We start from the raw sequence: 21,886 nt of genomic DNA, 5'->3' as shown, positions 1-21,886 counted from the left end.
TTGAAAATAAACAAAAGAAAATTACTAATCTGAGCAACAAGATAACCGTCGGTTGTCCAACTGAACAATCCCGATGCGAAAAACTTGTATGCAAATTTACTCTAAGTGTAAATTTGTTGTTCGTTCTCTCCTTGCAAGGCGCAAATTGGTGCAAATACAGGTCAAAATACTTCAACTCGCAAACTAACCAGCAGGTGCACTGGGGTCGTCCAAGTAATACCTTACGTGAGTAAGGGTCGATCCCACGGAGATTGTGTGTATGAAGCAAGCTATGGTCACCTTTAATCTCAGTCAGGCGGATATCAAATGGTTATAGTTGTTTTCGAATAATAAAATAAATAAATAGAAATAAAGATAAAAATACTTATGTAAATCATTGGTGAGAATTCAGATAAGCGTAAAGAGATGCTTTCGTTCCTCTGAATCTCTGCTTTCCTGCTGTCTTCATTCAATCAGTCTTACCCTTTTTCATGGCAAGCTTTCTGTAAGGGCATCCCGTTGTCAATGGCACATCCCATCCTCTCTTGTGAAATGGTCCAATGCTCTGTCACGGCATGGCTAATCATCTGGAGGTTCTCGATATACTGGATATGATTCACCCTCCTTTTGCGTCTGTCACTATGACCAGCACTCGCGAGTTTGAAGTTCGTCACAGCCATCCTTCCCAGATCCTACTCGGAATTCACAGACAAGTTAGACTTTTGGATCTCAGGAATGGCCATCCATGGTTTAACTTATACCACGAAGATACTAATAACTCGACTCGGTCCCTGTATTAGATATATAAGAGATATTCATTCTAGCTTGTTTGCATGTAGAACGGAAGTGTTTGTCAGGCACGCGTTCATAAGTGAGAATGATGATGAGCGTCACATAATCATCACATTCATCATGTTTGGGTGCGAATGGATATCTTAGAAGCGGAATAAGTTGAATGAATATAAAACAATAGTACTTTGCATTAATCATGAGGACAGCAGAGCTCACACCTTAATCTTGAATGCAGAAACTCTACCATTGAAAAATACATAAGTGAAAGGTTCAGCATAGGCGAATGGCCAAGCCCCATGATCTAAGAACTAGACGTCCCAAATGTTAATACAATGTAAAAAGTCCTATTTATACTAAACTAGTTACTAGGGTTTACAGAAGTAAGTAATTGAGCATAATCACTTCCGGGCCCACTTGGTGTGTCTTGGCTGAGCTTGAAGTTTACACGTGGAAAGGTCATTCTTGGAGTTGAACGCCAGTTTGTACGTGTTTCTGGTGTTTAACTCCAAACTGCAGCGTAGAATTGGCGTTCAACGCCCTTTGCGTTGTCTAAACTCGGCCAAAGTATGGACTATTATATATTCTGGAAAGACCTGGATGTCTACTTTCCAACGCAATTAGAAGTGCACCATTTTGAGTTCTGTAGCTCCAGAAAATCACTTTGAGTGCATGGAGGTCAGAATCCAACAGCATCAGCAGTCCTTCTTCTACCTCTGAATCTGATTTTTGCTCAAGTCCTCAATTTCAGCAGAAATTACCTGAAATCACAGAAAAACACACAAACTCATAGTAAAGTCCAAAAAAGTGAATTTAACATAAAAACAAATGAAAACATCCCTAAAAGTAACTAGATCCTACTGAAAACATACTAAAAATAATGCCAAAAAGCGTATAAATTATCCGCTCATCACATGTCGTAAAAAAATCGGAAAAAAACCGGAGGAGGCTGCCGAAGATGTGGCCATTACGGCTCGCTTTAGGTGTCCTCGGGATAGCGTCATTTAAAGAACGAGGGTCAGCATGACGTAGAAAAAAACCGGAAAAAAAACCGAGGAGCCTACCGAAGATGAGGCCATTACGGCTCGCTTTAGGTGTCCTCCTCGTGATAGCGTCATTTAAAGAACGAGGGTCAGTACGACGTAAAAAATGAAAAGAAAACCGGAGGAGCCTGTGTAGATGAGGCCATTACGACTCACTTTACGTGTCCACCTCGGGTTTGCGCCATTTAAAGAACGAGGGTCAGCACGACGTAAAAAAAATGGAAAAAAACTGGAGGAGCATGATGAAGATGAGGCCGTTACGGGTCGCTTTAGGTGTCTCCTGGGGATAGCATCATTTAAAGAACGAGGGTCAGCATGATGTAAAAAAAATGAAAAAACCGGAGGGCCTGCCGAAGATGAGGCTATCACGGCTAGCCTTTAGGCGTCCTCTTGGGATAGATGATTTAAAGAGCGAGGGTCAGCACATAGTAAAAAAAACCGGAGGAGCCTGCCGAAGATGAGCCATTACGGCTCGCTTTAGGTGTCCTCCTCGGGATATCATCATTTAAAGAACGAGGGTAGCATGATGTAAAAAAACACGGAAAAAAAAATCACAGGAGCCTGCAAAAATGTGGCCATTATGTCTCGCCTTTAGGTGTCCTCCTCGGGATAGCGTCATTTAAAGAGCGAGGGTCAGCACGTAGTAAAAAAAAACCGGAGGAGCCTACCGAAGATGAGGCCATTACAGCTCGCTTTAGGTTTCTCCTCGGGATAGCATCATTTAAAGAGCGAGTGTCTACAGGACGTAAACAAAACCAGAAAAAAAAATCGGAGAAGCCTGCCGAAGATGAGGCCATTACGGCTCGCCTTTAGGTGTCCTCTCGGGATAGCGTCATTTAAAGAACGAGGGTCAGCACGACGTAAAAAAAATCGAAAAAGAAAACTGGAGGAGCCTGTCGTAGATGAGGCCATTACGGCTCGCTTTAGGTGTCCTCCTCGGGATAGTTTCATTTAAAGAATGAGGGTTAGCACGTAGAGAAAATAAACTGGAAAAAAACCGAAGGAGCCTGCCGAAGATGAGGCAATTACGGCTCGCCTTTAGGTGTCCTCCTCGAGATAGCGACATTTAAAGAAGGAAGGTCAGCACGTAGTAAAAACATGGAAAAAAAACTAGAGGAGCCTGCCGAAGATGAGGCCATTACGGCTCGCCTTTAGGTGTCCTCCTCGGGATAGCGTCATTTAAAGAACAAGGGTCAGCACGTAGTATAAAAAAATTGAGGAGCCTGCCGAAGATGAGGCCATTATAGCTCACCTTTCGGTGTCCTCCTCGGGATAGCATCATTTAAAGAGCGAGGGTCTGCACGATGTGAAAAAAACTAAAAAAAAAAACCGGAGGAGCCTGCCGAAGATGAGGCCATTACGGCTCGCCTTTTGGTGTCTTCCTCGGGATAGTGTCAATTAAAGGACGATAGTCAGCACAACGTAAAAAAAACTGACAAAAAAACCCGGAGGAGCCTGCCGAAGATGAGGCCATTACGGCTCGCCTTTAGGTGTTCTCCCCGGGATAGCATAATTTAAAGAACGATGGTCGGAACGACGTAAAAAAAATACCGGAGGAGCCTGCCGAAGATGAGGCCATTACGGCTCGCCTTTAGGTGTCCTCCTCGGGATATCGTCATTTAAGGAACGAGGGTCAGCACGTCGTAAAAAAATTCGGAAAAAAAAAACGGAGGAGCCTGCCGAAGATGAGGCCATTATGAATCACCTTTTGGGGTCCTCCTTAGGATAGCGTCATTTAAAGAACGAGGCTCTGCACGACGTAAAAAAAACCAAAAAAAAACCGAAGGAGCCTGCCGAAGATGAGACCATTACGGCTCGGCTTTAGGTGTCCTCCTCGGGACAGCGTCATTTAAAGAAAGAGGGTGAGCACGATGTAAAAAAACAACAGAAAAAAAAAAACTGAGTTGTCTGTCAAAGATGAGGGCATTACGGCTCGCTTTTAGGTGTCCTCCACGGGATAGTGTCATTTAAAGAATGAGGGTCAGCACGTAGTGAAAAAAAACTGGAAAAAAGCCGGAGGAGCCTACCGAAGATGAGGCCATTACGGCTCGCCTTTAGGTGTCCTCCTCGGGATAGCGTCATTTAACGAACGAGGGTCAGCACGTAGTAAAAAAAAATCAGAAAAAAACTGGAGGAGCCTGCAGAAGATGAGGCCATTACGGCTCGCCTTTAGGTGTCTCCTCGGGATAGCGTCATTTAAAGAACGAGGGTCAGTACGTAGTAAAAAAAAATCGGAGGAGCCTGCCGAAGATGTGGCCATTACGGCTCGCCTTTAGGTGTCCTCCTCAGGATAACGTCATTTAAAGAACGAGGGTCAGCACGTAAAAAAAAATGCAGGAGCCTGCCGAAGATGAGCCATTACAGCTCGCCTTAAAGTGTCCTCCTCGGGATAGCATCATTAAAGAGCGAGGGTCTGCACGATGTGAAAAAACTAGAAAAAAACCGGAAGAGCCTGCCGAAGATGAGGCCATTACGGCTCGCCTTTTGTGTCCTCCTCGGGAAAGTGTTAATTAAAGGACGATAGTCAGCACAACGTGAAAAAAACTGACAAAAAAACCCGGAGGAGCCTGTCGAAGATGAGGGCATTACGGCTCGCCTTTAGGTGTCCACCCCGGGATAGCGTCATTTAAAGAACGATGATCGGCACGACGTAAAAAAAACCGGAGGAGCCTGCTGAAGATGAGGCCATTACGGCTCGCCTTTAGGTGTCCTCCTCAGGATAGCGTCATTTAAAGAACGAGGGTCAGCACGTAGTAAAAAAAATCGGAGGAGCTGCCGAAGATGTGGCTATTACGGCTCGCCTTTAGGTGTCCTCCTTGGGATAACGTCATTTAAAGAACGAGGGTCAGCACGTAAAAAAAATGGAGGAGCCTGCCGAAGATGAGGCCATTACAGCTCGCCTTTCGGTGTCCTCATCAGCATAGCATCATTTAAAGAGCGAGGGTCTGCACGATGTGAAATAAAAAACCTGAAAAAAACCGGAGGAGCCTGCCGAAGATGAGGCCATTACGGCTCGCCTTTTGGTGTCCTCCTCGGGATAATGTCAATTAAAGGACGATAGTCAGCACGAGGTGAAAAAAAATGACAAAAAAACCCGGAGGAGCCTGACAGAGATGACGCCATTACGGCTCGCCTTTAGGTGTCCTCCCCGGGATAGCATAATTTAAAGAACGATGGTCGGCACGACGTAAAAAAAAACCGGAAGAGCCTGTCGAAGATGAGGCCTTTACGGCTCGCCTTTAGGTGTCCTCCTCGGGATAGCGTCATTTAACGAACGAGGGTCAGCACGTCGTAAAAAAATTCAGAAAAAAAAAACCGGAGGAGCCTGCCGAAGATAAGGCCATTACGAATCGCCTTTAGGTGTCCTCCTTAGGATAGCGTCATTTATAGAACAAGGGTCTGCACGACGTAAAAAAAAATCGGAAAAAAAAAATCGAAGGAGCCTGTCGAAGATGACGGCATTACGGCTCGGCTTTAGGTGTCCTCCTCGGGACAACGTCATTTAAAGAAAGAGGGTGAGCACGATGTAAAAAAAAACAGAAAAAAAAACCGTGTTGCCTGCCGAAGATGAGGGCATTACGGCTCGCCTTTAGGTGTTCTCCTCGGGATAGCATCATTTAAAGAATGAGGGGCACGTAGTGAAAATAAACCGAAAAAAAAAACCGGAGGAGCCTACCGAAGATGAGGCCATTACGGCTCGCCTATAGGTGTCCTCCTCGGGATAGCGTCAAATAAAGGACGAGGGTCAGCACGTACTAAAAAAAACCAGAAAAAAACTGGAGGAGCCTGCCGAAGATGAGGCCATTACGGCTCGCCTTTAGGTGTCTTCCTCAGGATAGCGTCAATTAAAGGACAAGAGTCAGCACGACGTAAAAAAAAATCGAGAAAAAAAAACTGGAGGAGCCTGCCGAAGATGAGGGCATTACGGCTCGCCTTTAGGTGTCCACCCCGGGATAGCGTCATTTAAAGAACGATGATCGGCACGCCGTAAAAAAAACCGGAGGAGCCTGCTGAAGATGAGGCCATTACGACTCGCCTTTAGGTGTGCTCCTCAGGATAGCGTCATTTAAAGAACGAGGGTCAGCACGTAGTAAAAAAACAAACTGGAGGAGCCTGCCGAAGATGAGGCCATTACACCTCGCCTTCAGGTGCCCTCCTCGGGATAGCATCATTTAAAGAGCGAGGGTCTGCACGACCTAAAACAAAAACAAAAAAAAAACCGGAGGAGCCTGCCGAAGATGAGGCCATTACGGCTCGCCTTTAGGTGTCTTCCTCGGGATAGCGTCAATTAAAGGACGAGGGTCAGCACGACGTAAAAAAAACCAACAAAAAAAAACTGGAGGAGCCAGCCAAAGATGAGGGCATTACGGCTCGCCTTTAGGTGTCCACCCCGAGATAGCGTCATTTAAAGAATGATGATCGGCACGACGTAAAAAAAAAACCTGAGGAGCCTGCTGAAGATGAGGCCATTACGGCTCGCCTTTAGGTGTCCTCCTCAGGATAGCGTCATTTAAAGAACGAGGGTCAGCACGTAGTAAAAAAAATCGGAGGAGCTTGCCGAAGATGTGGCCATTACGGCTCGCCTTTTAGGTGTCCTCCTCGGGATAACGTCATTCAAAGAACGACGGTCAGCACGTAAAAAAAATGGAAGAGCCTGCCGAAGATGAGGCCATTACAGCTCGCCTTTCGGTGTCCTCATCGGGATAGCATCATTTAAAGAGTGAGGGTCTGCACGATGTGAAATAAAAAACCAGAAAAAAACCGGAGGAGCCTGCCGAAGATGAGGCCATTACGGCTCGCCTTTAGGTGTCCACCCCGGGATAGTGTCATTTAAAGAACGATGATCGGCACGACGTAAAAAAAAATCGGAGGAGCCTGCTGAAGATGAGGCCATTACGGCTCGCCTTTAGGTGTCCTCCTCAGGATAGCGTCATTTAAAGAACGAGGGTCAGCACGTTGTAAAAAAAAACTGGAGGAGCCTGCCGAAGATGAGGCCATTACACCTCGCCTTCAGGTGCCCTCCTCGGGATAGCATCATTTAAAGAGCGAGGGTCTGCACGACGTAAAAAAAACCAGAAATCGGAGGAGCCTACCGAAGATGAGGCCATTACGGCTCGCCTTTAGGTGTCCTCGTCGGGATAGCGTCATTTAAAGAACGAGGGTCAGCACGTAAAAAACAATGCAGGAGCCTGCCGAAGATGAGGCCATTACAGCTCGCCTTAAAGTGTCCTCCTCGGGATAGCATCATTTAAAGAGCGAGGGTCTGCACGATGTGAAAAAAAACAGAAAAAAAACCGGAGGAGCCTGCCGAAGATGAGGCCATTACGGCTCGCCTTTTGTGTCCTCCTCGGGATAGTGTTAATTAAAGGACGATAGTCAGCACAACGTGAAAAAAACTGACAAAAAAACCCGGAGGAGCCTGCCGAAGATGAGCCCATTACGGCTCGCCTTTAGGTGTCCTCCCCGGGATAGCATAATATAAAGAACGATGGTCGGCACGACGTAAAAAAAAACCGGAGGAGCCTGTCGAAGATGAGGCCATTACGGCTCGCCTTTAGGTGTCCTCCTCGGGATAGCGTCATTTAAAGAAAGAGGGAGAGCACAATGTAAAAAAAAAATAGAAAAAAAACCGTGTTGCCTGCCGAAGATGAGGGCATTATGGCTCGCCTTTAGGTGTCCTCCTCGGGATAGCGTCATTTAAAGAATGAGGGTTAGCACGTAGTAAAAAAAACCAGAAAAAAACTGGAGGAGCCTGCCGAAGATGAGGCCATTACGGCTCGCCTTTAGGTGTCTTCCTCGGGATAGCGTCAATTAAAGGACGAGGGTCAGCACGACGTAAAAAAAAAACCGACAAAAAAAAACTGGAGGAGCCTGCCGAAGATGAGGGCATTACGGCTCGCCTTTAGGTGTCCACCCCGGGATAGCGTCATTTAAAGAACGATGATCGGCACGACGTAAAAAAAAACCGGAGGAGCCTGCTGAAGATGAGGCCATTACGGCTCGCCTTTAGGTGTCCTCCTCAGGATAGCGTCATTTAAAGAACGAGGGTCAGCACGTAGTAAAAAAAAATCGGAGGAGCCTGCCGAAGATGTGGCCATTACGGCTCGCCTTTAGGTGTCCTCCTTGGCATAACGTCATTTAAAGAACGAGGGTTAGCACGTAAAAAAAATGGAGGAGCCTGCGAAGATGAGGCCATTACAGCTCGCCTTTCGGTGTCCTCATCAGGATAGCATCATTTAAAGAGCGAGGGTCTGCACGATGTGAAATAAAAAACCTGAAAAAAACCGGAGGAGCCTGCCGAAGATGAGGCCATTACGGCTCGCCTTTTGGTGTCCTCCTCGGGATAATGTCAATTAAAGGACGATAGTCAGCACGAGGTGAAAAAAAATGACAAAAAAACCCGGAGGAGCCTGACAGAGATGACGCCATTACGGCTCGCCTTTAGGTGTCCTCCCCAGGATAGCATAATTTAAAGAACGATGGTCGGCACGACGTAAAAAAAAACCGGAAGAGCCTGTCGAAGATGAGGCCTTTACGGCTCGCCTTTAGGTGTCCTCCTCGGGATAGCGTCATTTAACGAACGAGGGTCAGCACGTCGTAAAAAAATTCAAAAAAAAAAAACCGGAGGAGCCTGCCGAAGATAAGGCCATTACGAATCGCCTTTAGGTGTCCTCCTTAGGATAGCGTCATTTATAGAACAAGGGTCTGCACGACGTAAAAAAAAACCGAAAAAAAAAATCGAAGGAGCCTGTCGAAGATGACGGCATTACCGCTCGGCTTTAGGTGTCCTCCTCGGGACAGCGTCATTTAAAGAAAGAGGGTGAGCACGATGTAAAAAAAAACAGAAAAAAAAAAACCGTGTTGCCTGCCGAAGATGAGGGCATTACGGCTCGCCTTTAGGTGTTCTCCTCGGGATAGCATCATTTAAAGAATGAGGGGCACGTAGTGAAAATAAACCGAAAAAAAAAACCGGAGGAGCCTACCGAAGATGAGGCCATTACGGCTCGCCTATAGGTGTCCTCCTCGGGATAGCGTCAAATAAAGGACGAGGGTCAGCACGTAGTAAGAAAAACCAGAAAAAAACTGGAGGAGCCTGCCGAAGATGAGGCCATTACGGCTCGCCTTTAGGTGTCTTCCTCAGGATAGCGTCAATTAAAGGACAAGAGTCAGCACGACGTAAAAAAAAATCGAGAAAAAAAAACTGGAGGAGCCTGCCGAAGATGAGGGCATTACGGCTCGCCTTTAGGTGTCCACCCCGGGATAGCGTCATTTAAAGAACGATGATCGGCACGCCGTAAAAAAAACCGGAGGAGCCTGCTGAAGATGAGGCCATTACGACTCGCCTTTAGGTGTGCTCCTCAGGATAGCGTCATTTAAAGAACGAGGGTCAGCACGTAGTAAAAAAACAAACTGGAGGAGCCTGCCGAAGATGAGGCCATTACACCTCGCCTTCAGGTGCCCTCCTCTGGATAGCATCATTTAAAGAGCGAGGGTCTGCACGACCTAAAACAAAAACAAAAAAAAAAACCGGAGGAGCCTGCCGAAGATGAGGCCATTACGGCTCGCCTTTAGGTGTCTTCCTCGGGATAGCGTCAATTAAAGGACGAGGGTCAGCACGACGTAAAAAAAAACCAACAAAAAAAAACTGGAGGAGCCAGCCAAAGATGAGGGCATTACGGCTCGCCTTTAGGTGTCCACCCCGGGATAGCGTCATTTAAAGAATGATGATCGGCACGACGTAAAAAAAAAACCTGAGGAGCCTGCTGAAGATGAGGCCATTACGGCTCGCCTTTAGGTGTCCTCCTCAGGATATCGTCATTTAAAGAACGAGGGTCAGCACGTAGTAAAAAAAATCGGAGGAGCTTGCCGAAGATGTGGCCATTACGGCTCGCCTTTAGGTGTCATCCTCGGGATAACGTCATTCAAAGAACGAGGGTCAGCACGTAAAAAAAATGGAAGAGCTTGCCGAAGATGAGGCCATTACAGCTCGCCTTTCGGTGTCCTCATTAGGATAGCATCATTTAAAGAGTGAGGGTCTGCACGATGTGAAATAAAAAACCAGAAAAAAACCGGAGGAGCCTGCCGAAGATGAGGCCATTACGGCTCGCCTTTAGGTGTCCACCCCGGGATAGTGTCATTTAAAGAATGATGATCGGCACGACGTAAAAAAAAATCGGAGGAGCCTGCTGAAGATGAGGCCATTACGGCTCGCCTTTAGGTCTCCTCCTCAGGATAGCGTCATTTAAAGAACGAGGGTCAGCACGTTGTAAAAAAAAACTGGAGGAGCCTGCCGAAGATGAGGCCATTACACCTCGCCTTCAGGTGCCCTCCTCGGGATAGCATCATTTAAAGAGCGAGGGTCTGCACGACGTAAAAAAAAAACAGAAATCGGAGGAGCCTGCCGAAGATGAGGCCATTACGGCTCGCCTTTAGGTGTCCTCCTCGAAATAGCGTCATTTAAAGAACGAGGGTCAGCACGTAGTAAAAAAAAATCGGAGGAGCCTGCCGAAGATGTGACCATTACGGCTCGCCTTTAGGTGTCCTCCTCGGGATAACGTCATTTAAAGAACGAGGGTTAGCATGAAAAAAAAATGGAGGAGCCTGCCGAAGATGAGGCTATTACAGCTCGCCTTTCGGTGTCCTCCTCGGGATAGCATCATTTAAAGAGCGAGGGTCTGCACGATGTAAAAAAAACCAGAAAAAAAACCGGAGGAGCCTGCCGAAGATGAGGCCATTACGGCTCGCGTTTTGGTGTCCTCCTCGGGATATTGTCAATTAAAGGACGATAGTCAGCACAACGTGAAAAAAACCGACAAAAAAACCCGGAGGAGCCTGCCAAAGATGAGCCCATTACGGCTCGCCTTTAGGTGTCCTCCCCGGGATAGCATAATTTAAAGAACGTTGGTCGGCAGGACGTAAAAAAAAACCGGAGGAGCCTGCCGAAGATGAGGCCATTACGGCTCGCCTTTAGGTGTCCTCCTCGGGATAGCGTCATTTAAAGAAAGAGGGAGAGCACGATGTAAAAAAAAACAGAAAAAAAACCGTGTTGCCTGCCGAAGATGAGGGCATTACGGCTCGCCTTTAGGTGTCCTCCTCGGGATAGCGTCATTTAAAGAATGAGGGTTAGCACGTAGTAAAAAAAAACAGAAAAAAACTGGAGGAGCCTGCCGATGATGAGGCCATTACGGCTCGCCTTTAGGTGTATTCCTCGGGATAGCGTCAATTAAAGGACGAGGGTCAGCACGACGTAAAAAAAACAAACAAAAAAAAACTGTAGGAGCCTGCCGAAGATGAGGGCATTATGGCTCACCTTTAGGTGTCCACCCCGGGATAGCGTCATTTAAAGAACAATGATCGGCACGACGTAAAAAAAAACCGGCGGAGCCTGCTGAAGATGAGGCCATTACGGCTCGCCTTTAGGTGTCCTCCTTAGGATAGCGTGATTTAAAGAACGAGGGTCAGCACGTAGTAAAAAAACAAACTGGAGGAGCCTGCCGAAGATGAGGCCATTACACCTCGCCTTCAGGTGCCCTCCTCGGGATAGCATCATTTAAAGAGCGAGGGTCTGCACGACTTAAAAAAAAACCAGAAAAAAACCGGAGGAGCCTGCAGAAGATGAGGCCATTACGGCTCGCCTTTAGGTGTCTTCCTCGGGATAGCGTCAATTAAAGGACGAGGGTCAGCACGACGTAAAAAAAAACCAACAAAAAAAAAACTGGAGGAGCCTTCTGAAGATGAGGGCATTACGGCTCGCCTTTAGGTGTCCTCCTCAGGATAACGTCATTTAAAGAACGAGGGTCAGCACGTAAAAAAAAATGGAGCCTGCCGAAGATGAGGCCATTACAGCTCACTTTTCGGTGTCCTCATCGGGATAGCATCATTTAAAGAGCGAGGGTCTGCACGATGTGAAATAAAAAACCTAAAAAAAAACCGGAGGTGCCTGCCGAAGATGAGGCCCTTACGGCTCGCCTTTAGGTGTCCACCCTGAGATAGCGTCACTTAAAGTACGATGATCGGCACGACGTAAAAAAAAAAACCGGAGGAGCCTGCTGAAGATTAGGCCATTACGGCTCGCCTTTAGGTGTCCTCCTCAGGATAGCGTCATTTAAAGAACGAGGGTCAGCACGTATTAAAAAAAAACTGGAGGAGCCTACCGAAGATGAGGCCATTACACCTCGCCTTCAGGTGCCCTCCTCGGGATAGCATCATTTAAAGAGCGAGGGTCTGCACGACGTAAAAAAAAACCAGAAAAAAATTGGAGGAGCCTGCCGAAGATAAGGCCATTACGGCTCGCGTTTAGGTGTCCTCCTCGGGATAGCGTCATATAAAGAACGAGGGTCAGCACGTAAAAAAAAAATGGAGGAGCCTGCCGAAGATGAGGCCATTACAGCTCGCCTTTCGGTGTCCTCATCGGGATAACGTCATTTAAAGAACAAGGGTCAACACGTAAAAAAAATGGAGGAGCCTGCCGAAGATGAGGCCATTGCAGCTCGCCTTTCGGTGTCCTCATCGGGATAGCATCATTTAAAGAGCGAGGGTCTACACGATGTGAAATAAAAAACCTGAAAAAAAAAACGGAGGAGCCTGCCGAAGATGAGGCCATTACGGCTCGCCTTTAGGTGTCCTCCTCGGGATAGCATCATTTAACGAACGAGGGTCAGCACGTCGTAAAAAAATTCAGAAAAAAAAAACCGGAGGAGCCTGCCGAAGATAAGGCCATTACGAATCGCCTTTAGGTGTCCTCCTTAGGATAGCGTCATTTATAGAACAAGGGTCTGCACGACGTAAAAAAAACTGGAAAAAAAAAATCGAAGGAGCCTGGCGAAGATGAGGCCATTACGGCTCGGCTTTAGGTGTCCTCCTCGGGACAGCGTCATTTAAAGAAAGAGGGTGAGCACGATGTAAAAAAAAACAGAAAAAAAAACCGTGTTGCCTGCCGAAGATGAGGGCATTACGGCTCGCCTTTAGGTGTCCTCCTCGGGATAGCGTCATTTAAAGAATGAGGGTCAGCACGTAGTGAAAATAAACCGGAAAAAAAAACCGGAGGAGCCTACCGAAGATGAGGCCATTACGGCTCGCCTATAGGTGTCGTCCTCGGGATAGCGTCAAATAAAGGACGAGGGTCAGCACGTAGTAAAAAAAACCAGAAAAAAACTGGAGGAGCCTGCCGAAGATGAGGCCATTACGGCTCGATTTTAGGTGTCTTCCTCGGGATAGCGTCAATTAAAGGACGAGGGTCAGCACGACGTAAAAAAAAACCAACAAAAAAAAACTGGGGGAGCCTGCCGAAGATGAGGGCATTACGGCTCGCCTTTAGGTGTCCACCCCGGGATAGCGTCATTTAAAGAACAATGATCGGCACGACGTAAAAAAAAAACCGGAGGACCCTGCTGAAGATGAGGCCATTACGGCTCGCCTTTAGGTGTCCTCCTCAGGATAGCGTCATTTAAAGAACGAGGGTCAGCACGTAGTAAAAAAAAACTGGAGGAGCCTGCCGAAGATGAAGCCATTACACCTCGCCTTCAGGTGCCCTCCTCGGGATAGCATCATTTAAAGAGCGAGGGTCTGCACGACGTAGAAAAAAAAACCAGAAAAAAATCGGAGGAGCCTGCCGAAGATGAGACCATTACGGCTCGCCTTTAGGTGTCCTCCTCGGGATAGCGTCATTTAAAGAACGAGGGTCAGCACGTAGTAAAAAAAAATCGGAGGAGCCTACCGAAGATGTGGCCATTACGGCTCGCCTTTAGGTGTCCTCCTCGGGATAACGTGTTTTAAAGAACGAGGGTCAGCACGTAAAAAAAAATGGAGGAGCCTGCCGAAGATGAGGCCATTACAGCTCGCCTTTCGGTGTCCTCATCGGGAGAACATCATTTAAAGAGCGAGGGTCTGCACGATGTGAAATAAAAAACCTAAAAAAAACCGGAGGAGCCTGCCGAAGATGAGGCCATTACGGCTCGCCTTTAGGTGTCCACCCCGGGATAGCGTCACTTAAAGAACGATGATCGGCACGACGTGAAAAAAAAACCGGAGGAGCCTGCTGAAGATGAGGCCATTACGGCTCGCCTTTAGGTGTCCTCCTCAGGATAGCGTCATTTAAAGAACGAGGGTCAGCACGTAGTAAAAAAAAAACTGGAGGAGCCTGCCGAAGATGAGGCCATTACAGCTCGCCTTTCGGCGTCCTCATCCGGATATCATCATTTAAAGAGCGAGGGTCTGCACGATGTGAAATAAAAAACCTAAAAAAAAACCGGAGGAGCCTGCCGAAGATAAGGCCATTACGACTCGCCTTTAGGTGTCCACCCCGGGATAGAGTCACTTAAAGAACGATGATCGGCATGACGTAAAAAAAAAACGGAGGAGCCTGCTGAAGATGAGGCCATTACGGCTCGCCTTTAGGTGTCCTCCTCAGGATAGCGTCATTTAAAGAACGAGGGTCAGCACGTAGTAAAAAAAAAACTGGAGGAGCCTGCCGAAGATGAGGCCATTACACCATGCCTTCAGGTGCCCTCCTCGGGATAGCATCATTTAAAGAGCGAGGGTCTGCACGACGTAAAAAAAAACCAGAAAAAAATCGGAGGAGCCTGCCGAAGATAAGGCCATTACGGCTCGCCTTTAGGTGTCCTCCTCGGGATAACGTCATTTAAAGAACGAGGGTCAGCACGTAAAAAAAAAATGGAGGAGCCTACCGAAGATGAGGCCATTACAGCTCGCCTTTCGGTGTCCTCATCGGGATAGCATCATTTAAAGAGCGAGGGTCTGCACGATGTGAAATTAAAAACCTGAGAAAAAACCGGAGGAGCCTGCCGAAGATGAGGCCATTACGGCTCGCCTTTAGGTGTCCACCCCGGGATAGCGTCATTTAAAGAATGATGATCGGCACGACGTAAAAAAAAACCTGAGGAGACTGCTGAAGATGAGGCCATTACGGCTCGCCTTTGGGTGTCCTCCTTAGGATAGCGTCATTTAAAGAACGAGGGTCAGCACGTAGTAAAAAAAAACTGGAGGAGCCTGCCGAAGATGAGGCCATTACACCTCGCCTTCAGGTGCCCTCCTCGGGATAGCATCATTTAAAGAGCGAGGGTCTGCACGACGTAAAAAAAAACCAGAAAAAAATTGGAGGAGCCTACCGAAGATGAGGCCATTACGGCTCGCCTTTAGGTGTCCTCCTCGGGATAGCGTCATTTAAAGAACGAGGGTCAGCACGTAGTAAAAAAAATCGGAGGAGCCTGCCGAAGATGTGGCCATTACGGCTCGCCTTTAGGTGTCCTCCTCGGGATAACGTCATTTAAAGAACGAGGGTCAACACGTAAAAAAAAATGGAAGAGCCTGCCGAAGATGAGGCCATTACAGCTCGCCTTTCGGTGTCCTCATTGGGATAGCATCATTTAATGAGCGAGGGTCTGCACGATGTGAAATAAAAAACCTGAAAAAAAACCGGAGGAGCCTGCCGAAGATGAGGCCATTACGGCTCGCCTTTAGGTGTCCACCCCGGGATAGCGTCACTTAAAGAACGATGATCGGCACGACGTGAAAAAAAAACCGGAGGAGCCTGCTGAAGATGAGGCCATTACAGCTCGCCTTTAGGTGTCCTCCTCAGGATAGCGTCATTTAAAGAACGAGGGTCAGCACGTAGTAAAAAAAAAACTGGAGGAGCGTGCCGAAGATGAGGCCATTACAGCTCGCCTTTCGATGTCCTCATCGGGATATCATCATTTAAAGAGCGAGGGTCTGCACGATGTGAAACAAAAAACCTAAAAAAAAACCGGAGGAGCCTGCCGAAGATGAGGCCATTACGGCTCGCCTTTAGGTGTCCACCCCGGGATAGCGTCACTTAAAGAACGATGATCGGCACGACGTAAAAAAAAAACGGAGGAGCCTGCTGAAGATGAGGCCATTACGGCTCGCCTTTAGGTGTCCTCCTCAGGATAGCGTCATTTAAAGAACGAGGGTCAGCACGTAGTAAAAAAAAAAACTGGAGGAGCCTGCCGAAGATGAGGCCATTACACCTCGCCTTCAGGTGCCCTCCTCGGGATAGCATCATTTAAAGAGCGAGGGTCTGCACGACGTAAAAAAAAACCAGAAAAAAATTGGAGGAGCCTACCGAAGATGAGGCCATTACGGCTCGCCTTTAGGTGTCCTCCTCGGGATAGCGTCATTTAAAGAACGAGGGTCAGCACGTAGTAAAAAAAATCGGAGGAGCCTGCCGAAGATGTGGCCATTACGGCTCGCCTTTAGGTGTCCTCCTCGGGATAACGTCATTTAAAGAACGAGGGTCAACACGTAAAAAAAAATGGAAGAGCCTGCCGAAGATGAGGCCATTACAGCTCGCCTTTCGGTGTCCTCATTGGGATAGCATCATTTAATGAGCGAGGGTCTGCACGATGTGAAATAAAAAACCTGAAAAAAAACCGGAGGAGCCTGCCGAAGATGAGGCCATTACGGCTCGCCTTTAGGTGTCCACCCCGGGATAGCGTCACTTAAAGAACGATGATCGGCACGACGTGAAAAAAAAACCGGAGGAGCCTGCTGAAGATGAGGCCATTACAGCTCGCCTTTAGGTGTCCTCCTCAGGATAGCGTCATTTAAAGAACGAGGGTCAGCACGTAGTAAAAAAAAAACTGGAGGAGCGTGCCGAAGATGAGGCCATTACAGCTCGCCTGTCGATGTCCTCATCGGGATATCATCATTTAAAGAGCGAGGGTCTGCACGATGTGAAATAAAAAACCTAAAAAAAAACCGGAGGAGCCTGCCGAAGATGAGGCCATTACGGCTCGCCTTTAGGTGTCCACCCCGGGATAGCGTCACTTAAAGAACGATGATCGGCACGACGTAAAAAAAAAACGGAGGAGCCTGCTGAAGATGAGGCCATTACGGCTCGCCTTTAGGTGTCCTCCTCAGGATAGCGTCATTTAAAGAACGAGGGTCAGCACGTAGTAAAAAAAAAAACTGGAGGAGCCTGCCGAAGATGAGGGCATTACGGCTCGCCTTTAGGTGTCCACCCCGGGATAGCGTCATTTAAAGAATGATGATCGGCACGACGTAAAAAAAAACCAGAAAAAAATCGTAGGAGCCTGCCGAAGATAAGGCCATTACGGCTCGCCTTTAGGTGTCCTTCTCGGGATAGCGTCATATAAAGAACGAGGGTCAGCACGTAGTAAAAAAAAAACTGGAGGAGCGTGCCGAAGATGAGGCCATTACAGCTCGCCTTTCGATGTCCTCATCGGGATATCATCATTTAAAGAGCGAGGGTCTGCACGATGTGAAATAAAAAACCTAAAAAAAAACCGGAGGAGCCTGCCGAAGATGAGGCCATTACGGCTCGCCTTTAGGTGTCCACCCCGGGATAGCGTCACTTAAAGAACGATGATCGGCACGACGTAAAAAAAAAACGGAGGAGCCTGCTGAAGATGAGGCCATTACGGCTCGCCTTTAGGTGTCCTCCTCAGGATAGCGTCATTTAAAGAACGAGGGTCAGCACGTAGTAAAAAAAAAAACTGGAGGAGCCTGCCGAAGATGAGGCCATTACACCTCGCCTTCAGGTGCCCTCCTCGGGATAGCATCATTTAAAGAGCGAGGGTCTGCACGACGTAAAAAAAAACCAGAAAAAAATCGTAGGAGCCTGCCGAAGATAAGGCCATTACGGCTCGCCTTTAGGTGTCCTTCTCGGGATAGCGTCATATAAAGAACGAGGGTCAGCACGTAAAAAAAATGGAGGAGCCTGCCGAAGATGAGGCCATTACAGCTCGCCTTTCGGTGTCCTCATCGGGATAGCATCATTTAAAGAGCGAGGGTCTGCACGATGTGAAATAAAAAACCTGAAAAAAAACCGGAGGAGCCTGCCGAAGATGAGGCCATTACGGCTCGCCCTTTGGTGTCCTCCTCGGGATAGTGTCAATTAAGGGACGATAGTCAGCACGAGGTGAAAAAAAACCAACAAAAAAAACAGGAGGAGCCAGCCGAAGATGAGGGCATTACGGCTCGCCTTTAGGTGTCCACCCCGGGATAGCGTCATTTAAAGAATGATGATCGGCACGACGTAAAAAAAAAACCTGAGGAGACTGCTGAAGATGAGGCCATTACGGCTCGCCTTTGGGTGTCCTCCTTAGGATAGCGTCATTTAAAGAACGAGGGTCAGCACGTAGTAAAAAAAAACTGGAGGAGCCTGCTGAAGATGAGGCCATTACACCTCGCCTTCAGGTGCCCTCCTCGGCATAGCATCATTTAAAGAGCGAGGGTCTGCACGACGTAAAAAAAAACCAGAAAAAAATTGGAGGAGCTTGCCGAAGATGAGGCCATTACGGCTCGCCTTTAGGTGTCCTCCTCGGGATAACGTCATTTAAAGAACGAGGGTCAGCACGTAAAAAAAATGGAAGAGCCTGCCGAAGATGAGGCCATTACAGCTCGCCTTTCGGTGTCCTCATTGGGATAGCATCATTTAATGAGCGAGGGTCTGCACGATGTGAAATAAAAAACCTGAAAAAAAAACCGGAGGAGCCTGCCGAAGATGAGGCCATTACGGCTCGCCTTTAGGTGTCCACCCCAGGATAGTGTCATTTAAAGAACGATGATCGGCACGACTTAAAAAAAAATCGGAGGAGGCTGCCGAAGATGAGGCCATTACGGCTCACCTTTTGGTGTCCTCCTCGGGATAGTGTCAATTAAAGGACGATAGTCAGAACGAGGTGAAAAAAAATGACAAAAAAACCCGGAGGAGCCTGACAGAGATGACGCCATTACGGCTCGCCTTTAGGTGTCCTCCCCGGGATAGCATAATTTAAAGAACGATGGTCGGCACGACGTAAAAAAAAAACCGGAGGAGCCTGTTGAAGATGAGGCCTTTACGGCTCGCCTTTAGGTGTCCTCCTCGGGATAGCGTCATTTAACGAACGAGGGTCAGCACGTCGTAAAAAAATTAAGAAAAAAAAAACCGGAGGAGCCTGCCGAAGATAAGGCCATTACGAATCGCCTTTAGGTGTCCTCCTTAGGATAGCGTCATTTATAGAACAAGGTTCTGCACGATGTAAAAAAAACTGGAAAAAAAAAATCGAAGGACCCCTGTCGAAGATGAGGCCATTTCGGCTCGGCTTTAGGTGTCCTCCTCGGGACAGCGTCATTTAAAGAAAGAGGGTGAGCACAATGTAAAAAAAAGCAGAAAAAAAAAACCGTGTTGCCTGCCGAAGATGAGGGCATTACGGCTCGCCTTTAGGTGTTCTCCTCGGGATAGCGTCATTTAAAGAATGAGGGTCAGCACGTAGTGAAAATAAACCGGAAAAAAAAACCGGAGGAGCCTACCGAAGATGAGGCCATTACGGCTCGCCTATAGGTGTCCTCCTCGGGATAGTGTCAAATAAAGGACGAGGGTCAGCACGTAGTAAAAAAAACCAGAAAAAAACTGGAGGAGCCTGCCGAAGATGAGGCCATTACGGCTCGCCTTTAGGTGTCTTCCTCAGGATAGCGTCAATTAAAGGATAAGAGTCAGCACGACGTAAAAAAAAACCAAGAAAAAAAAACTGGAGGAGCCTGCCGAAGATGAGGGCATTACGGCTCGCCTTTAGGTGTCCACCCCGGGATAGCGTCATTTAAAGAACGATGATCGGCACGACGTAAAAAAAAACCGGAGGAGCCTGCTGAAGATGAGGCCATTACGGCTCGCCTTTAGGTGGGCTCCTCAGGATAGCGTCATTTAAAGAACGAGGGTCAGCACGTAGTAAAAAAACAAACTGGAGGAGCCTGCCGAAGATGAGGCCATTACACCTCGCCTTCAGGTGCACTCCTCGGGATAGCATCATTTAATGAGCGAGGGTCTGCACGACCTAAAAAAAAAACCAGAAAAAAGCCGGAGGAGCCTGCCGAAGATGAGGCTATTACGGCTCGCCTTTAGGGGTCTTCCTCGGGATAGCGTCAATTAAAGGACGAGGGTCAGCACGACATAAAAAAAACTAACAAAAAAAAACTTGAGGAGCCAGCCGAAGATGAGGGCATTACGGCTCGCCTTTAGGTGTCCACCCCGGGATAGCGTCATTTAAAGAATGATGATCGGCACGACGTAAAAAAAAAAACCTGAGGAGCCTGCTGAAGATGAGGCCATTACGGCTCGCCTTTGGGTGTCCTCCTCAGGATAGCGTCATTTAAAGAACGAGGGTCAGCACGTAGTAAAAAAAAAACTGGAGGAGCCTGCCGAAGATGAGGCCATTACACCTCGCCTTCAGGTGCCCTCCTCGGGATAGCATCATTTAAAGAGCGAGGGTCTGCACGACGTAAAAAAAAACCAGAAAAAAATCGGAGGAGCCAGCCGAAGATGAGGCCATTACGGCTCGCCTTTAGGTGTCCTCCTCGGGATAGCGTCATTTAAAGAACGAGGGTCAGCACGTAAAAAAAATGGAAGAGCCTGCCGAAGATGAGGCCATTACAGCTCGCCTTTCGGTGTCCTCATCGGGATAGCATCATTTAATGAGCGAGGGTCTGCACAATGTGAAATAAAAAACCTGAAAAAAAAACCGGAGGAGCCTGCCAAAGATTAGGCCATTACGGCTCGCCTTTAGGTGTCCACCGCGGGATAGTGTCATTTAAAGAACGATGATCGGCACGACGTAAAAAAAAATCGGAGGAGCCTGTTGAAGATGAGGCCATTACGGCTCGCCTTTAGGTGTCCTCCTCAGGATAGCGTCATTTAAAGAACGAGGGTCAGCACGTAGTAAAAAAAAACTGGAGGAGCCTGCCGAAGATGAGGCCACTACACCTCGCCTTCAGGTGCCCTCCTCGGGAAAGCATCATTTAAAGAGCGAGGGTCTGCACGACGTAAAAAAAAACCAGAAAAAAATCGGAGGAGCCTGCCGAAGATGAGGCCATTACGGCTTGCCTTTAGGTGTCCTCCTCGGGATAGCGTCATTTAAAGAACGAGGGTCAGCACGTAATAAAAAAAAATCGGAGGAGCCTGCCGAAGATGTGGCCATTACGGCTCGCCTTTAGGTGTCCTCCTTGGGATAACGTCATTTAAAGAACGAGGGTTAGCACGTAAAAAAAATGGAAGAGCCTACCGAAGATGAGGCCATTACAGCTCGCCTTTCGGTGTCCTCATCGGGATAGCATCATTTAAAGATCGAGGGTCTGCACGATGTGAAATAAAAAACCTGAAAAAAAACCGGAGGAGCCTGCCGAAGATGACGGCTCGCCTTTTGGTGTCCTCCTCGGGATAGTGTCAATTAAAGGACGATAGTCAGCACGAGGTGAAAAAAACTGACAAAAAAACCCGGAGGAGCCTGACAGAGATGACGCCATTACGGCTCGCCTTTAGGTGTCCTCCCCGGGATAGCATAATTTAAAGAACGATGGTCGGCACGACGTAAAAAAAAACCGGAGGAGCCTGTCGAAGATGAGGCCTTTACGGCTCGCCTTTAGGTGTCCTCCTCGGGATAGCGTCATTTAACAAACGAGGGTCAGCACGTCGTAAAAAAATTCAGAAAAAAAAACCGGAGGAGCCTGCCGAAGATAAGGCCATTACGAATCGCCTTTAGGTGTCCTCCTTAGGATAGCGTCATTTATAGAACAAGGGTCTGCACGACATAAAAAAAACCGGAAAAAAAAATCGAAGGAGCCTGTCGAAGATGAGGCCATTACGGCTCGTCTTTAGGTGTCCTCCTCGGGACATCGTCATTTAAAGAAAGAGGGTGAGCACGATGTAAAAAAAAAAAAACAGAAAAAAAAACCGTGTTGCCTGCTGAAGATGAGGGCATTACGGCTCGCCTTTAGGTGTCCTCCTCGGGATAGCGTCATTTAAAGAATGAGGGTCAGCACGTAGTGAAAAAAACCGGAAAAAAAACCGGAGGAGCCTACCGAAGATGAGGCCATTACGGCTCGCCTATAGGTGTCCTCCTTGGGATAGCGTCAATTAAAGGACGAGGGTCAGCACGTAGAAAAAAAAACCAGAAAAAAACTGGAGGAGCTTGCCGAAGATGAGGCCATTACGGCTCGCCTTTAGGTGTCTTCCTCAGGATAGCTTCAATTAAAGGACAAGAGTCAGCACGACGTAAAAAAAAACCAAGAAAAAAAAACTGGAGGAGCCTGCCGAAGATGAG

This window comes from Arachis hypogaea, chromosome 17 (assembly GCF_003086295.3).
Source record: "Arachis hypogaea cultivar Tifrunner chromosome 17, arahy.Tifrunner.gnm2.J5K5, whole genome shotgun sequence".
NCBI lineage: Eukaryota > Viridiplantae > Streptophyta > Magnoliopsida > Fabales > Fabaceae > Arachis > Arachis hypogaea.
Note: the sequence above shows the minus strand (reverse complement) of the source record.